A 13856-nucleotide genomic window follows, 5' to 3' on the forward strand; every position below is an offset into this window, starting at 1 on the left:
TATAAAATAAATCTAAATGTAATCACCAAATAACATTTTCACTTGTCAAGTGAAACTTCTAGTGTCAAGAATGGTTTACATCTAATTGAGTTGTTGGCCAAAGGAGACTATGAAAACCCCAAAATATATTCCTAAGGTTATTGGTCTCTTCATAAACTGATGCTTTAGGTCTTATTGCTAAAGACAGCACTTATGTACCCCATTGAACACAGAGAAGTCAAGCTGATGCCTACCTGGAGCCTTCGCTCCTATTGACTAGTGTTCATGGTACCTGGAGCACTCTGCAGGCTGCCAGAGGAGAAGGTAACAGGCAAAGCTTTAGGGACAGGCCCTGCTTCCACCACTAGGTGTCCCACAGATAGATCAAGCTACACAACTGTCACACATATGTAGAGGGCCTAGGTCATTCCCATGCGGGCTCTCTAGCTGTTGGTGCAGAGTCTGTGAGGTCCTATAAGCCAAGGTTAGTTTTTTCTGTGGGTTCCCTTGTGATGAACTTGAGAATCTGGCTCATACAATCTTTCCTTCCTCTTTTCAACGTGATTCCCTGAGCTTGGCTTAGTGATTGGCTGTGGATCTCTACATTTGTTTCCTTCAGTCACTGGATGAAGGCTTTCTGATGACAATTGGGGTAGTTATCAATCTGACTTCAGGAGATGGCCAGTGGTCACAGTGTTTCTTAACATCAATAGACTAGTAACTAAGATAGCATGTCTCTAACTTATTTGCTTCTACTAGGTCTCACCGCTTCTTACAGATTTCATTACAATCTAGTCATTCTAATAACATCATGGGCTATGCAGGAAGCCTGTAATGCATGGGCTTGTGAGGGATACTTATCTAACCATAGCAACAGTGTAGTTAACTACCATTAGAAAAATATAGGAAATGTTTCCTGACCTCATATGGAATAGAAACCACCACAGATGGTAGAAGGCTAAGAGGATTCTCAGATATAGCTGTTGTTTTTTATAATCCTTGTGAGAGTTGAAAAACACTGCCTCATTGGGGAAATGACTAAATTAACATGTTTGAAATTAATCCTTCAGTACTAATAGGGAACTATTGCTATCTAAGACATGTATCTACAAGAAAAGCACATCATGCTCCAGTCTGTTGTAAGCTATTATGCACGGCTCCCCAGAGAGCTGACAAAAATGAAGAATAATCGGAAAATGACAAGGAATGTACTTCATTGCATCAGCTCCGGGAGGTAGGCAGCCTGGGCAAGAAATGGGCTAATTAAAGAAAGCATTTTCCAGCGTCTTTTATACAAATCTTTTGTGATTAAAAATCCAATCAGTAGTTGACTAGTGAGTCCTTTGCTGTGGAACTGGTATCAACATTCCTAGAATTATTTGGGGTTGGTGGTGGAAAGCATTAATTGATTCGTTTTATTATGGATTGAGACGGGTTGTAAATGCTTTGGTCTTCTACTGATGCCTGGTGGGATCTCTGATTTTTTTTCACTTGTCCCTTAAGTAATATCAGGACTCTAGAGGATCATTCATATTTGTCCTCTGGGCATCACTGTATATAGATAACTGAGGCAAAAGAGCATATGTTGCCTTGAATTTGACTGTTAGGCAATACTTTACTTTACTTTACTCAGGCAGCTCTGTTTTCAGGAGGTTCTAATTCTTCCCATGGTTGCTGATTGCTCAGATACTTGCACCAAAATGTAATCGTCACACCATGAATGGTGTGTGGGTTACTAACAAGTACAAAATGGAACAAAGTCATTAAGGAGACTCCAGGCCTGTTAGGACTTTTTTCTCTTAATTGGAAAGCACACACACACACACACACACACACACACACACACACACACACACATTGAGAGAGAGAGAGAGAGACAGAGACAGGGACAGAGAGACAAAGAGAGACAGAAAGAAAAAGAGAGAGAGATTTAAGTGATCATGAAGAAAATCCAGCTGTAAGACACAGGAAGCTTCAGATCTTGGACTTCAGAACTGTAGGGAAGAAAAACTAATTTCTGCTATTTAACCCACAATACTTTGTTATGGTAACCCTAGAAAATTAATAAACTCAGTATTTATTTTTAATAAAAGTAAAAGGTGTCTTCAAGGCTAAAGTAAAAATTCGCTTTATCACAAAGCCTCTGTCAGACGTTGGCTGTTCAAAAGGCATTTCTAATATCATGTGTAAACGTAACAAGAAAAATGAACTCATTCCCTCTAGTACAAGGATGTCTGCTCTTTAAGAGACAGTTAAAGTAGACCCTGCTTTAAGGGACAGCTAAAGTAGACCCTGGAGAGAAGGTATCAATAACAGCAGGAACCTCCGCTCTGGCCTCCAGAGAACAAAACTCCCTTACCACCTCAGGCCTTGGAGGGCAAAAGCAAGGGCAAGCACAGCCCCACAGGCACTCCAGAACCCAGTGGGCACTGAAGCCCTGGGACCAGTGGTGACCACATATGAGGCCCCTCTGAAAGCACTTGGAAGTAACTGGGGGAACATGAAGGGTAGGGTATGTAAATGGAACTTTCTGGCTCATTAATTTAGTAAAGCTGAATGTCATTGGCCCTACAAGAATCTATTTATTTTCATACTAAAGTAATCTTAACCTTATCTCTGGACTGGAATAAATAGGCAATAGACTAGGGGACAAAGAGGTCTTTGCACTAACATTCAAATAAAGAAAGGAGAAACTACAGTTGTATCAGAGAGGATTACCCTTTGCAGTCAATGGTTCATTCTGTTGCCCAAACTGAATTTTAATTGATTTGGATCCTTTGGTCTTCAATCCATCTAGATTCCATTTTACATAACATTTTATCCTTTTTCCCTTAAGGCTTATTTTACAAGTTGCTAGAGATAGCCCCCTGCAGTCTGAATATCCCATCAAATGCAGCTGGTTCACCAATACAAAATAGCATTGAGCATATGTAATTGATTTAGCAAAAATATGCTTTCCATAAGAAAGCAGCCAACAACATGATTTAATAAAGCAAAAAGGCTAATTCAATACTTTTGAATAATAACCTTGATATATCTGAAGAATGTTCTTTGATTTATAATTTCTTATTAAGACCCTTTAGCATTCCCTGCCCTGCCAAGGATTTCAAATCGTGTTTGAAGGGTAACTTAGTACATTCTAATTCACTTGTAAATCTCACTGGTGCCTTACCTTGTGGCTGCACAGGGACTCATTTCTTCTTCTTCCCATAGAAGCATATATATAAAAGATGGCAACTATCTAGTTGCAAAACTCAACTAAACTGTTTGATCAGTTACAACTCAGACAGCGAAATCGTTAAAGAGACACAAGTCATCAGTAGAAACAGAATAGGAACCCCACATAACATGGCTCCTCAATTAAGGTTAAGGAGCTGACCACAAGGCACATCAATTTCCTACCGTCGTCCCACACTTAGTTTGCTCCGCTCCAGACCCAGAGACATTCCTGTTGTTTGTCACTTCCCAGGAACCCTTGTCCGGTGCTGGTGAACCTTCTTCCTTTACTCAGCATACTACTCCATAAGTCTCAGTAGCTGAGGTGACCCTCCCCAGAGACCTTCCCTGGTACTTTGTCTGAAATGGTAATCCTGCCCTGTATTTCACTTTCCATTATTGCCAATTCCACCTGAATTCAGCAATGAAGGTTTACAGTTTTTATTGAAATACTTTGAGAATAAATGTGTTTCCAGATAATGTGCAATTTATAGATTATTTATAAATGAACAATATATATATATATATAATTCATAATGCACAATTTACATATATAATTTATAATGCACAATCATAGAAAGATGGTGTATTCATTACTTTTCCTGTTGTTATAGAAAAGTATTATAAAAGCTACTTAGGAAGGTGTTATTTACCTTTTGAGTGTATAAATATTTGGGGGTACGGTCCATCATGGAAGCAAAGCCACGGTGGCAGAGCTTGAGGCAGCTGGCCACATTACATCTGTAGTCATGAATCAAACAATGAATTCTTGTGTTCAGCTCCCTTTTTCCTGTTTATTCAGTATAGGAGCCCAGCTCAGGAAATGGTGCCACTCACATTTAGGGTGAGTCTCCCCACCTCATTAATTAATCTGAATAAATCTCTTGAAGACATGCTCAGAAAATTATCTTCTATATGATTCCAGATTCTGTCAAATGGATAGTCAATATAAACTGTCACCAATATGCTTACTTTGGGCCACTGATTCATGATAAAATTGTCATTAATTTCACCTAAAAACACTTAAATTATTATCAGTTCAAACTGGACTTTGTCATCAAAAGAGTTATACAAAGATATATGTTTTTCAGAACTCCTTAGATTTTAGGATTCATGACATGAGATTTAGAGACTACAGAGAGAGAGAGAGAGAGAGAGAGAGAGAGAGAGAGAGAGAGAGAGAGAGAGAGAGGAAGGGAGGGAGTTCTAGTACTTTCTTATTTGAATGCTGTGTGCCAACTCACAAATTTTAAGCATTGGGGAAGAGGCATGGCATGCAATTAATAGTTTATGACTTTTAATATAAACTCACTGTCCTCTTAATGATTCTTTTGGCAGGAATCCAGATTTGCAAAAATCTTTCAAAAGAACATAAAGTGTCCTGGTGTAAGTGGCACTGAACTGAGTTATCATAAGCAAAATTACAAAGTAGATAAATTTGTGAACAGTGAGGTCAAACTGAACTAGAATGTGTTGGTCCTACACATTCAGTGGATGCCCGAGAGCACCATTTTTCTCTTTTGTAAATAACACTATGAGTAAGTGAGAGCAGCCAAGAGATAGGTAGCAATGGGAGGGAATGGCAGGACTCTCTGTCAGATACTAAGTGAGAGAATGCTACACCTGGAAATTTATTTTTTCATTCATTTTATATACCAACCACAGATCCCCCTCTCATCCCTCCTCCTGATCCGCCTCCCTCCTTCCCCCCATCCTCTCCTCCAACAGGATAAGTTCTCCCATGTGGGGACAGCTAAGCCTGGTACATTCAATTGAGGTAGGACCAAGACCCTCCCTGGTTTATTAGGGGTGAGCGGGGTGTCGGACCATAGGTAATGGGATCCAGAAAGCCAAGTCATGCATGAGAGATAGATCCTGATCACACTGCCAGGAGCCCCTCAAACAGACCCAGCTACAGAACTGTCTTCCATATGCAGAGGGTCTAGTCCAGTCCCATGCAGGTTCCACAGCTGTTGGTCTAAAGTTCTTGAGTTCCTTTGAGCTTGGTTCAGTTGTCTTTTGTCTCTGTAGATTTCCCCATCATGATCTTGACACACCTACCCCTTACCCCACTCCTAAGTCTGGTGCTTGGTTGTGGATCTCTGCATCTACTTCCATCAGATACTGGATGAAGGCTCTATGATGAAAAATAGCATATTCACCAATCTGACTACCAGGGTAGGCCAGTTCAGCACCCTCTCCACTGTTGTTAGTAGTCTAAACTGGAGTCATCTGCTGTGGATATTGTTCTGTATAAATAAAACACTGATTGGCCAGTGGCCAGGCAGGAAGTATAGGCGGGACAAAGAGAGAGGAGAATTCTGGGAAGTGGAAGGCTGAGTCAGGAAGTCACTGCCAGCCACCGCCATGACAAGCAGCATGTGAAGATGCCGCTAAGCCACAAGCCATGTGGCAAGGTATAGATTTATGGAAATGGATTAATTTAAGCTATAAGAACAGTTAGCAAGAAGCCTGCCACGGCCATACAGTTTGTAAGCAATATAAGTCTCTGTTTACTTGATTGTGTCTGAGTGGCTGTGGGACTGGCAGATGACAGAGATTTGTCCTGACTGTGGGCAAGGAAGGAAAACTCTAGTTACAGTCATCCTTGTTGATTCCTGGAATTTCCCTAGCACCAAGTTTCTCCCTTACCCTATAATATCTCCCTCTATCAAGATACCTCATTCATTGCTCTTCCACTCCATCCCTCCCCCAGTTCAACCATCCTGTTCCCTCATGTTCTCATTCTCCCATTCCCTACCCTCTATTGCCTCCCTCTTCCCTAGTTTACTCATTGGGATCTCCTCCATTTCTCCATGCCACATGATCCGTACATCCTTCTAATTGACCATATACACCTGGAAATTTTAATTTCTACCTTACCTTTTGTCTACAATCAACAAACCATGCCCCCCCCCAAGAAAAATAAAAGGACCTATGAAATTGTCATTAAAAAAAAAAGAGATAGCGGTCATATTACTTTAGGAAGAAATATTAAGAATTTTGTGTTTTTAAAGACTTGCAAAAACAAAGATCATATATGGCAGTGATTGTGACAGAACATATAGTTAGAGGGGCATATGGGAAAGTCACTGGAGCAGAATAGAGAACTCAGGAAAATTACCAGCTTGTCTTGACAAAGGTACAAATTAATTTAGCAAACATATATCATTTTTAATAGATGTCACTGGGACAACTTGACATTCATTGACACTGTCATAAACTTCAACTTTAACTTTATAGACTTTAAAATAATTAACTCCTAATAGGTCATGGAATTAAACACAAAGTTATAAAATATTTAGAAACAAATACAGGGTCCACTGAGATGGCCCAGCAGGAAAATGTGCCTGCTATAAGCCTGACAACCTGAGTCTGATCTGTAGGACCCACATGGTAGGACAGAACTTCTGCAAGATGTCCTCTGATCTACACACACACACACACACACACACAGAGAGAGAGAGAGAGAGAGAGAGAGAGAGAGAGAGAGAGAGAGAGAGAGAGAGAGAGAGAGATCAGGAAAAAGTTTTTGAGACCATGAAAAGGAGTTCATAGTTTTTGCACCAAAAACATGGTCTAAGGAAAAGCTGATAAAGTAAATTTTGTCAAAGAGAAACACTATTGATCTATGAAATAGTCTGTCAGAAAAATGAAGGACCACAGGTTGCAGAGATGTCTGTCAGTAAAGTGATTACTGTGTAAGCAGGGCAACATATTTGATTCCTCAAACCAATGTAAGAAACTAGGTATGGTGACACTCTCAGCACGTGGTGGAACAGTGGATTCTCGGGGTTCTGTGGCCAGCTTGCCTAGCCCAGTTCATGAGCTCCAGGCAAATGAGAGGCTCTGATGCAAGGGGACAGACAGTGCCTGAGGAAGTGACACTTGGAAGTTGTCCTCAAGTCCTCACATGCATAGGTACTGAAAACAAAAAGAAAAAAAGCAAACAGTCCAACTAGAGAACAAGAACAATGGGAGAAAGCAGAGGCCTGAAGAGCACACTTGAATTGTAACGAAGAACATGGACCCATGTTTGACATCACTAGCCATTAAGAAAAGCAAATATCAACCTTCACTATTAGATGGCCCTACAGCTATCAAAATGACTAAATCGACTGGTGATGACACCAGATACTGATGGGATGAAGCAACTGAGCCATTTGTTATGCTGTTTACCTTCTATTGACAACTTGGTTAGATCAAGAAACACTCAGGTAATTGGTGGAGCATAACTGTGGCTAAGTCTGTGAGGGTATTTGTAGAGAGGATTAACAGAGGACTAAAAAGATCTGAGGTGGCACCATCCATGGCTGGGGTCCCAAACTCAATAAAAAGAGGTACTGGAGAAATCCAGCTGAGCACCAGTATTCATACCTCTGTGCATCCTGACTCAGGATGCAATGTGACCAGCCACCTCCTGTTTCTGTCTCCATTTCCTGCCATCACTAACATATCCATGTATCACTCACAGTAACAAAAAGCAGTACAGCTACTATTGTGAAAAACATTTTTGGTAGCGTCCTGAGTAGTTTCATGTCAACTTGACACAAACTAGAGTCATCTGAAAGGAGAGAACATCATTTGAGAAAATGCCTCCATAAAGGCTGACTGTAGGGCATTTTCATAATTAGTAATTGATGGGAAAGGGCCCAGCCCATTATGGGTGGTGTCATCCCTGGGATGGTGGTTCTGGTTTCTATAAGAAAGAAGGGTAAGCAAGCCAGTAAGCAGCACCTGTCCATGGCCTCTGCATCAGCTCCTGTCTCCAGATTCTGCCATTTGAGTTCCTGTCCTGACTTTCTTCAGCTGTGAATGGCAATGTGGAAGCATAAGTCTAATAAACACTTTTCTCCCCAATTTGCTTTTGGTCATGGTTTTTCATTACAAGCAATAGTAACCCTAACAAAGACATGCGGTGTTTTATAAAGGGAAGCCCAAACTTAGTACACAATCCAAGAATTTTCTCCTGGTATATTTATGCTAGAAAAATGAAAATTCATGTTTACCTAAAACATTTATATATAACAATATATGTTGCCAGCAATACAAAATTAGAAACAACAGAGAAATAATTCATTGGGTGACTTTTAAACATTCTTGCCATGGGACATTACTCAATGATGACAAAAAGCAGAGGAGATGGGCCTGTGTGAATGGATCTCCAGGAAATTATGCATGCTGTGTCGGGGCCCAAGTGCCCAGTAATGATTCTACTTATTAACTCATTCTGAGATTTTTATATAGTTAATTAGGTGCTGGAAAGCTTGTGGGCACTGGGAATGGACCTCTTTCTTCTCTTGTGGTGAACAGTTTATGAAAGCAGTGACTAGATCAGAGGAGCTTGAATTACTTACTCCTCAGCACAGAACCTGAGTCATGTCCACAGCCCTGAATGAGAAATGACATCCTGAACTACTCTAAAGGTCATTGGTGGATAACTATCCTAAACTGTCTTAGACTGCATGAGGCCAAACCTTGTGGGAATAAAGATACATTACTGCTCCTTCTGTGGACTCAAAAACAGGCCTGTGATACCTGTGCAATACGGAGTCCCCTCGGGAAAAGTCACTTGTCCTAGAGATTTCATATGGTAGCACAAAGCTTGCCTAGAATGGAGATGAAAGTGTGGTCCAAACTTTGGCCATTGTCTACTCTGACCCTGTCAGAATGTGCTTCCCGCTACCCTTCAATACATTCTGTCTCTCCACCACACTATGGTGCTTCTAGTGCAAATTCTTTCAAGTGACATCAGAAGAACCAGGCAGACAGAAGGAATCTTGACATACTGGTGACAAGATGGCTATTGAAGGAAAAAATCCTCTACTAATAGTTACCAGGATTGAGGCAGCGAAGAAGGTAACAGATGGAGGGTACTGCAAGGCAATGGGGTTTTTGTGGTAATGAACTATTACATGTCTTGAATATGGTGATCATTGAAGAAATATATACCTATGACAAAATTTATTAGAATTATGCACATGGGCACACACACATAAATGTATAAAATTGATGAAATCTGGGTGAGGTTGCTGGCTTTAATATTGATCTTCTGGTGAAACTCTTATACAGTAGTCATATAAAATGGTATCATTGAAGAAAAGAAAATTATTCCCAGGTTTATAATTTTGTATTTTAAAGTATCATGTGATGCTATAATTAACCCAAACAAAACATTTAATTAAAATAATATATGCACTTTTTTTTTACACTTTGGGGATGAACTACAAAGTGATTCTACACGATTTCATGCTGTTTTGTTCTTTTAGTGGCCTAGACTTCCCTCACTCTGATAGATGATTTGTATGCAAGAATGAGAGAGCAAATGGAATTCATTAAAATTATAAACATGAATCAACTTGAAATGGAAACATTTATTCTTTGTGGTTGGAAAGTTTATATTTCTATTTCAACTAGCAATTGGCTCTAAAATATGAATTCCATAACCAGGTGAAAGTCAAAATTTCCAGTATCTTGACACCATACACCATAATTTCAGAAAAAAATAGACTTAGGTTGCAGGAACTGCAGAAAGTTCCAACCTGCTGTGGTTCTTACTTTTCTATAAGACTTGTAGCAACAATAAATGTAATGACAACTAGAGATCAAGATCATGCTTAGTAAGCTTAATCATGCCTGCCACAGATAAACATGGCTTTAAAACAGGATTTAGGGGCTACAGATATGGCACAGCAGTCAGGGCTGGTTACTTCTCTTCCAGAAGACCTGAGCTGCATTTCCAGTATCCACATCACTCATAACTACCTCCAACTAGTTCCAGGGTGCCCTTTTCTGGTGTCTGTGGGCACCAGGCATGCAAATGGTGCACATACTATATATCCAGGCAAGTGGTCATGCAGATAAAAATACATAAATAGTTTTTAAAAGAATTTATTTTTAAGAACAGTTTAGGTTCACAGTAAAATAGAGTGAAGGTACAGAGAGGCCCCCGTATGTCACATGCCCCTATGTGCCCAGCCTCACCACTAAGAAGAGCTCGACCAGTCATTGGGTATAGTTGATGCATCACTATCATTCTGAACTTACAGTCAATTTGATTTGTGGGTCTATTCTTTTTTGCTTGTTTGTTTTTGTTTTTTCAAGGCAGGGTTACTCTGTGTAGTTCTGGATGTCCTGGAACTGGCTCTGTAGACCAGGTTGGCCTCGAACTCACAGAGATCCGCCTGTCTCTGCCTCCCCAGTGCTAGGATCAAAGGCACGAGCCTCCATTGCCTGGTTGTAGGTTTATTCTTAATGCTGTACATTTTGTGGGTTTAGAAGATAAATATACAGGGGCATTTGCCACTAACAGTGGAGAAACCGTTCAAGGATTTGATGGAGTAGACTGAGACATTGCCCTCAGCAACTCACCGGATTCTCTTCAGATGTAGCTGGGATTCTGATGAACACTGAAAATAATTTCAGGCCACATCACAGTGATGCAAATTTGACAAGTTTATTGGTGAAGAAAAAGCACAAACGCACTTGAGAGGCAAACATGGGAGTCAGATAAAAACTCATTTAAAGACTTCATCAATAGCCTTGGAACCTTTAGAACTCACTGCTTAAAAGAGGAAATCTTCAGGGTTGAGAGAAGAGACATGAAAACATGCACCACTCCGCTAATTTCCTATCCAAAGAATACAATTTCTAACACAAGCGTGGAATGACTGAGTGGTTTGTGAGAGTGCCAGGCCAGCTTACATGTGAAATAGAAATGTGATTAAGGCAAATATAGGATTCAAAATAAAAGTTTCAAAGTGGTTAGCATTGTGTGGAGACAGAAGGGGTGTGCCCATGCTACAGGGTGTGTGTGTGAAGGACAGAAGACACATTTCTGGAGTTTGTTCTCTTCTCCCACCTGCATGTGAGTCCAGGGATCCAGCTGCAGTAACCAGGTTGTGCTTTGAGAATGGCTGTCTCCTGAGCCATCTCACTGGTTCCAAAGTAACTATATAGGTAGGGCAAAGAGGTAAAGAGATATTTTTATCCCAAGTACGGTTTACTAATCTTAATAAACCTATTTGTGGTATGTTAAGGAAGGGAACATAATTTTGTGAAGGGCAGTCTGCAGTCTGCTTGATGAAAACTCTTGACTTAGCAAGGGATTGAAATCAGACCCACATTGGATGAGTATTCCATTATCTAGATACACTGAAGGACTATCTATTCACTTACCGGTTGAACACCATTTGGTAATTTCGAATTTTCTGAAATAATGTATGTGTGTATTTTCACATGGAATAATTTTGTACTACTTTTAGTAGATCCTAATGAAAATGATGGGTGATTCATAGTTTTGGATGAAACTGAAAAAAAAAAAAACTCTTCCAAAATAGTTGTACTGTTTTGCATTCTCACCAGCAGCAAAAGGTAATGGCTGCCATTCCATCTTATTTGCATTTGATATTACAGGGACCAACGATGCTGCTGGTGAGAGGACTCTGTAGACAGACATCCTAAGTCAAGGAGTGCTGTAATCCAGTGCAGAGTGCATACTCTGCCTAGAGGGAATGTTATGAGTGTTCAGTCAAGAATTTAGATCAAAGAATGAAAATGAGCCTTCTTTCACTGTCTTGGGGTTTCTATTGATGTGATAAAACACCATGACCAAAAGCAACTTGGGTGGGAAAGCGTGTATTTGACTTATACTTCCACATCACAATTCATCACTGAAGTAAGTCAGGGCAGGAACCTAGCGGCCAGAACTGAAACATACATGATGGAGGAATGCTGTTTACTAGCTTGCTCCTCCAGACTTTCTCATCCTGTTTTCTTATACAACCCCTGAGCACTTCCCCAGAGCTGGCACCACCCATAGTAAGCCAGGCACTCCCACACCAACCAATAATTAGGAAAATACCCCCATCTGCTTGCTAACACACTGATCTTATGGAGGCATTTCCTCAACTGTGGCTCTCTTTTCTCAGATAACTCGAGCTTATGTCACGTTGACAGAAAAGCCACCCAGGACACGCAACTCCTCCCCTGTTTTGCCATCTCTTCTTCTTCATTGCAGCATCAAAAATTCATGTCTGAGTTAGTGTTACCCCTCAGTCATTATAGGTTTAAGAAAAAGCAGTCTAACTAAATGTAAGTTCCAACAATACCAAATGTAATAAATAATAACGTATTTCAATTGAAACAGAGAAAATAAGAGCAGATTTGCATAGAAGCACTATAGCTTTAACATGTTCAGCACTGATTTTTATGTCTAAAAGGCTATTTATTACTCACATTGTGTAGTTATAGGCAGTTATAAGGAGCACATGTGGGTTCTGGGATCTAAATCTGGGTCCTCTGCAAGAGCAGTAAGTGCTCTTAATCACTGAGCCATCTTTTCAGCACCTCCTTATCTTTGTTTTTTAATTAATTCTGTCTGTACCTATCTTTCATAGTGTCCCCAAATCACTACAAAGATAGCAGGACAAGAGAAATCCAAGGAGACAGGCACAATTGACCTGCAAATCAGGCTGTGTGTGTGGGGGGGGTGGGGGGCGACCAACTGCTCTGTCATACTGTACTGTTTCAGTGTCCCTTGATTACCCAGCTCTCAACCTGCTAGGATTTAGGAGTCTTCATCTCTCTGTACATGGTCACTGATGGCAGGAGATGTAAGCAGACACACTGCCCAGATTCCTGCAATGTTCAGGTCATTTGGCAAATACAGTTGCTGTAGTCTCCGGGAAAAGTAAATACATCAGTTTGGCTCTCTTGGAAAGCCACTAGACTAAGGCTCGGAAAAATGTTCCCTGACATTTGGAAATACTCACAGATGGGAGAAACAGTCTACTGACAACAGACCTAGGCTTCTACAGTTTGAATAGGCAACCCTCCAAACCCAGGGTAGGCACTTTGCTGTTTGTGAAGTGGTATTTTTTTTAAATTTATTTTTTAAGTGTTTTTTTTTTTCATTTTACATACCAACCTCAGTTCCCCTTCCCTCCTCTTTTCCCATTCCCACCACCTCTCCCAATCCCATCCTCCCCATCTACTCCCTTAGGGAGTCAATAAAGTCTGGCATACTAAGTTGAGGCAGGACAAGTGGGGACCCATGTCAAGGCTGAGTAAGGTATCCCCTGACAGTGAACTGGTAATTTTAACTAAACAAGGGATTTATACCAGAATAGTGTGCGTGTGCCTCTCTCTCCTCCCTCCCTCCCTCCCTCCCTCCCTCCCTCCCTCCCTCCCTCTCTCTCTCTCTCTCTCTCTCTCTCTCTCTCTCTCTCTGTGTGTGTATGTGTGTGTGTAAAATAGTTTCAAGTATCTTCATGTAGCTCAGGAAGGCATCCCACTCATCACAGAGCTACAGATGACTTTGAGCTTCCAATCCTCCTGTCTCCACCTTCCTGGGTTCAAGGATTACAAACATACACTAACCTGCTAGTTTACACAATGCTAGGGATTGGACCCAGGGCTTCACGAATGCTAGGCAAATACTCTACCAGCTGTGCTATCTTCCTCACCCCTCCTTTCTCTATCTTTTTGTATTACTTCTTGTTGTAGAACCGACCCTTGATAGGGCTCATTAATGTTTGGCAAAAATGACTCAGAGTTAGGACAGGAAAATTTCTGCTTTGAAGATTCAACCTTTCCCTTATATTTATTTTTTAAATGCTTATTAGTTCAAGCTGGTCATATGACCTAGAATTGCACATAGA

General features: G+C 40.7%; 1 long non-coding RNA gene across 2 annotated transcripts in view; it reads right to left on the minus strand.

Moving 5' to 3' along the window:
• LOC121830188 (uncharacterized) overlaps positions 1–13856 on the minus strand; it is a 67843-nt gene that overhangs the window by 19844 nt on the left and 34143 nt on the right. Inside the window, exon 2 of one of the 2 annotated variants that reach the window (XR_006073186.2) lies at positions 4980–5332. The exons of the other annotated variant lie outside the window; for it this stretch is intronic. This is a non-coding gene — a long non-coding RNA (uncharacterized LOC121830188). Of the gene's footprint in view, positions 1–4979; positions 5333–13856 lie in introns of those variants that run through there. 2 annotated transcript variants of the gene reach the window in all.

The sequence above is a fragment of the Peromyscus maniculatus genome, chromosome 6 (genome assembly GCF_049852395.1).
Source record: "Peromyscus maniculatus bairdii isolate BWxNUB_F1_BW_parent chromosome 6, HU_Pman_BW_mat_3.1, whole genome shotgun sequence".
In the NCBI taxonomy this organism is placed as follows: domain Eukaryota; kingdom Metazoa; phylum Chordata; class Mammalia; order Rodentia; family Cricetidae; genus Peromyscus; species Peromyscus maniculatus.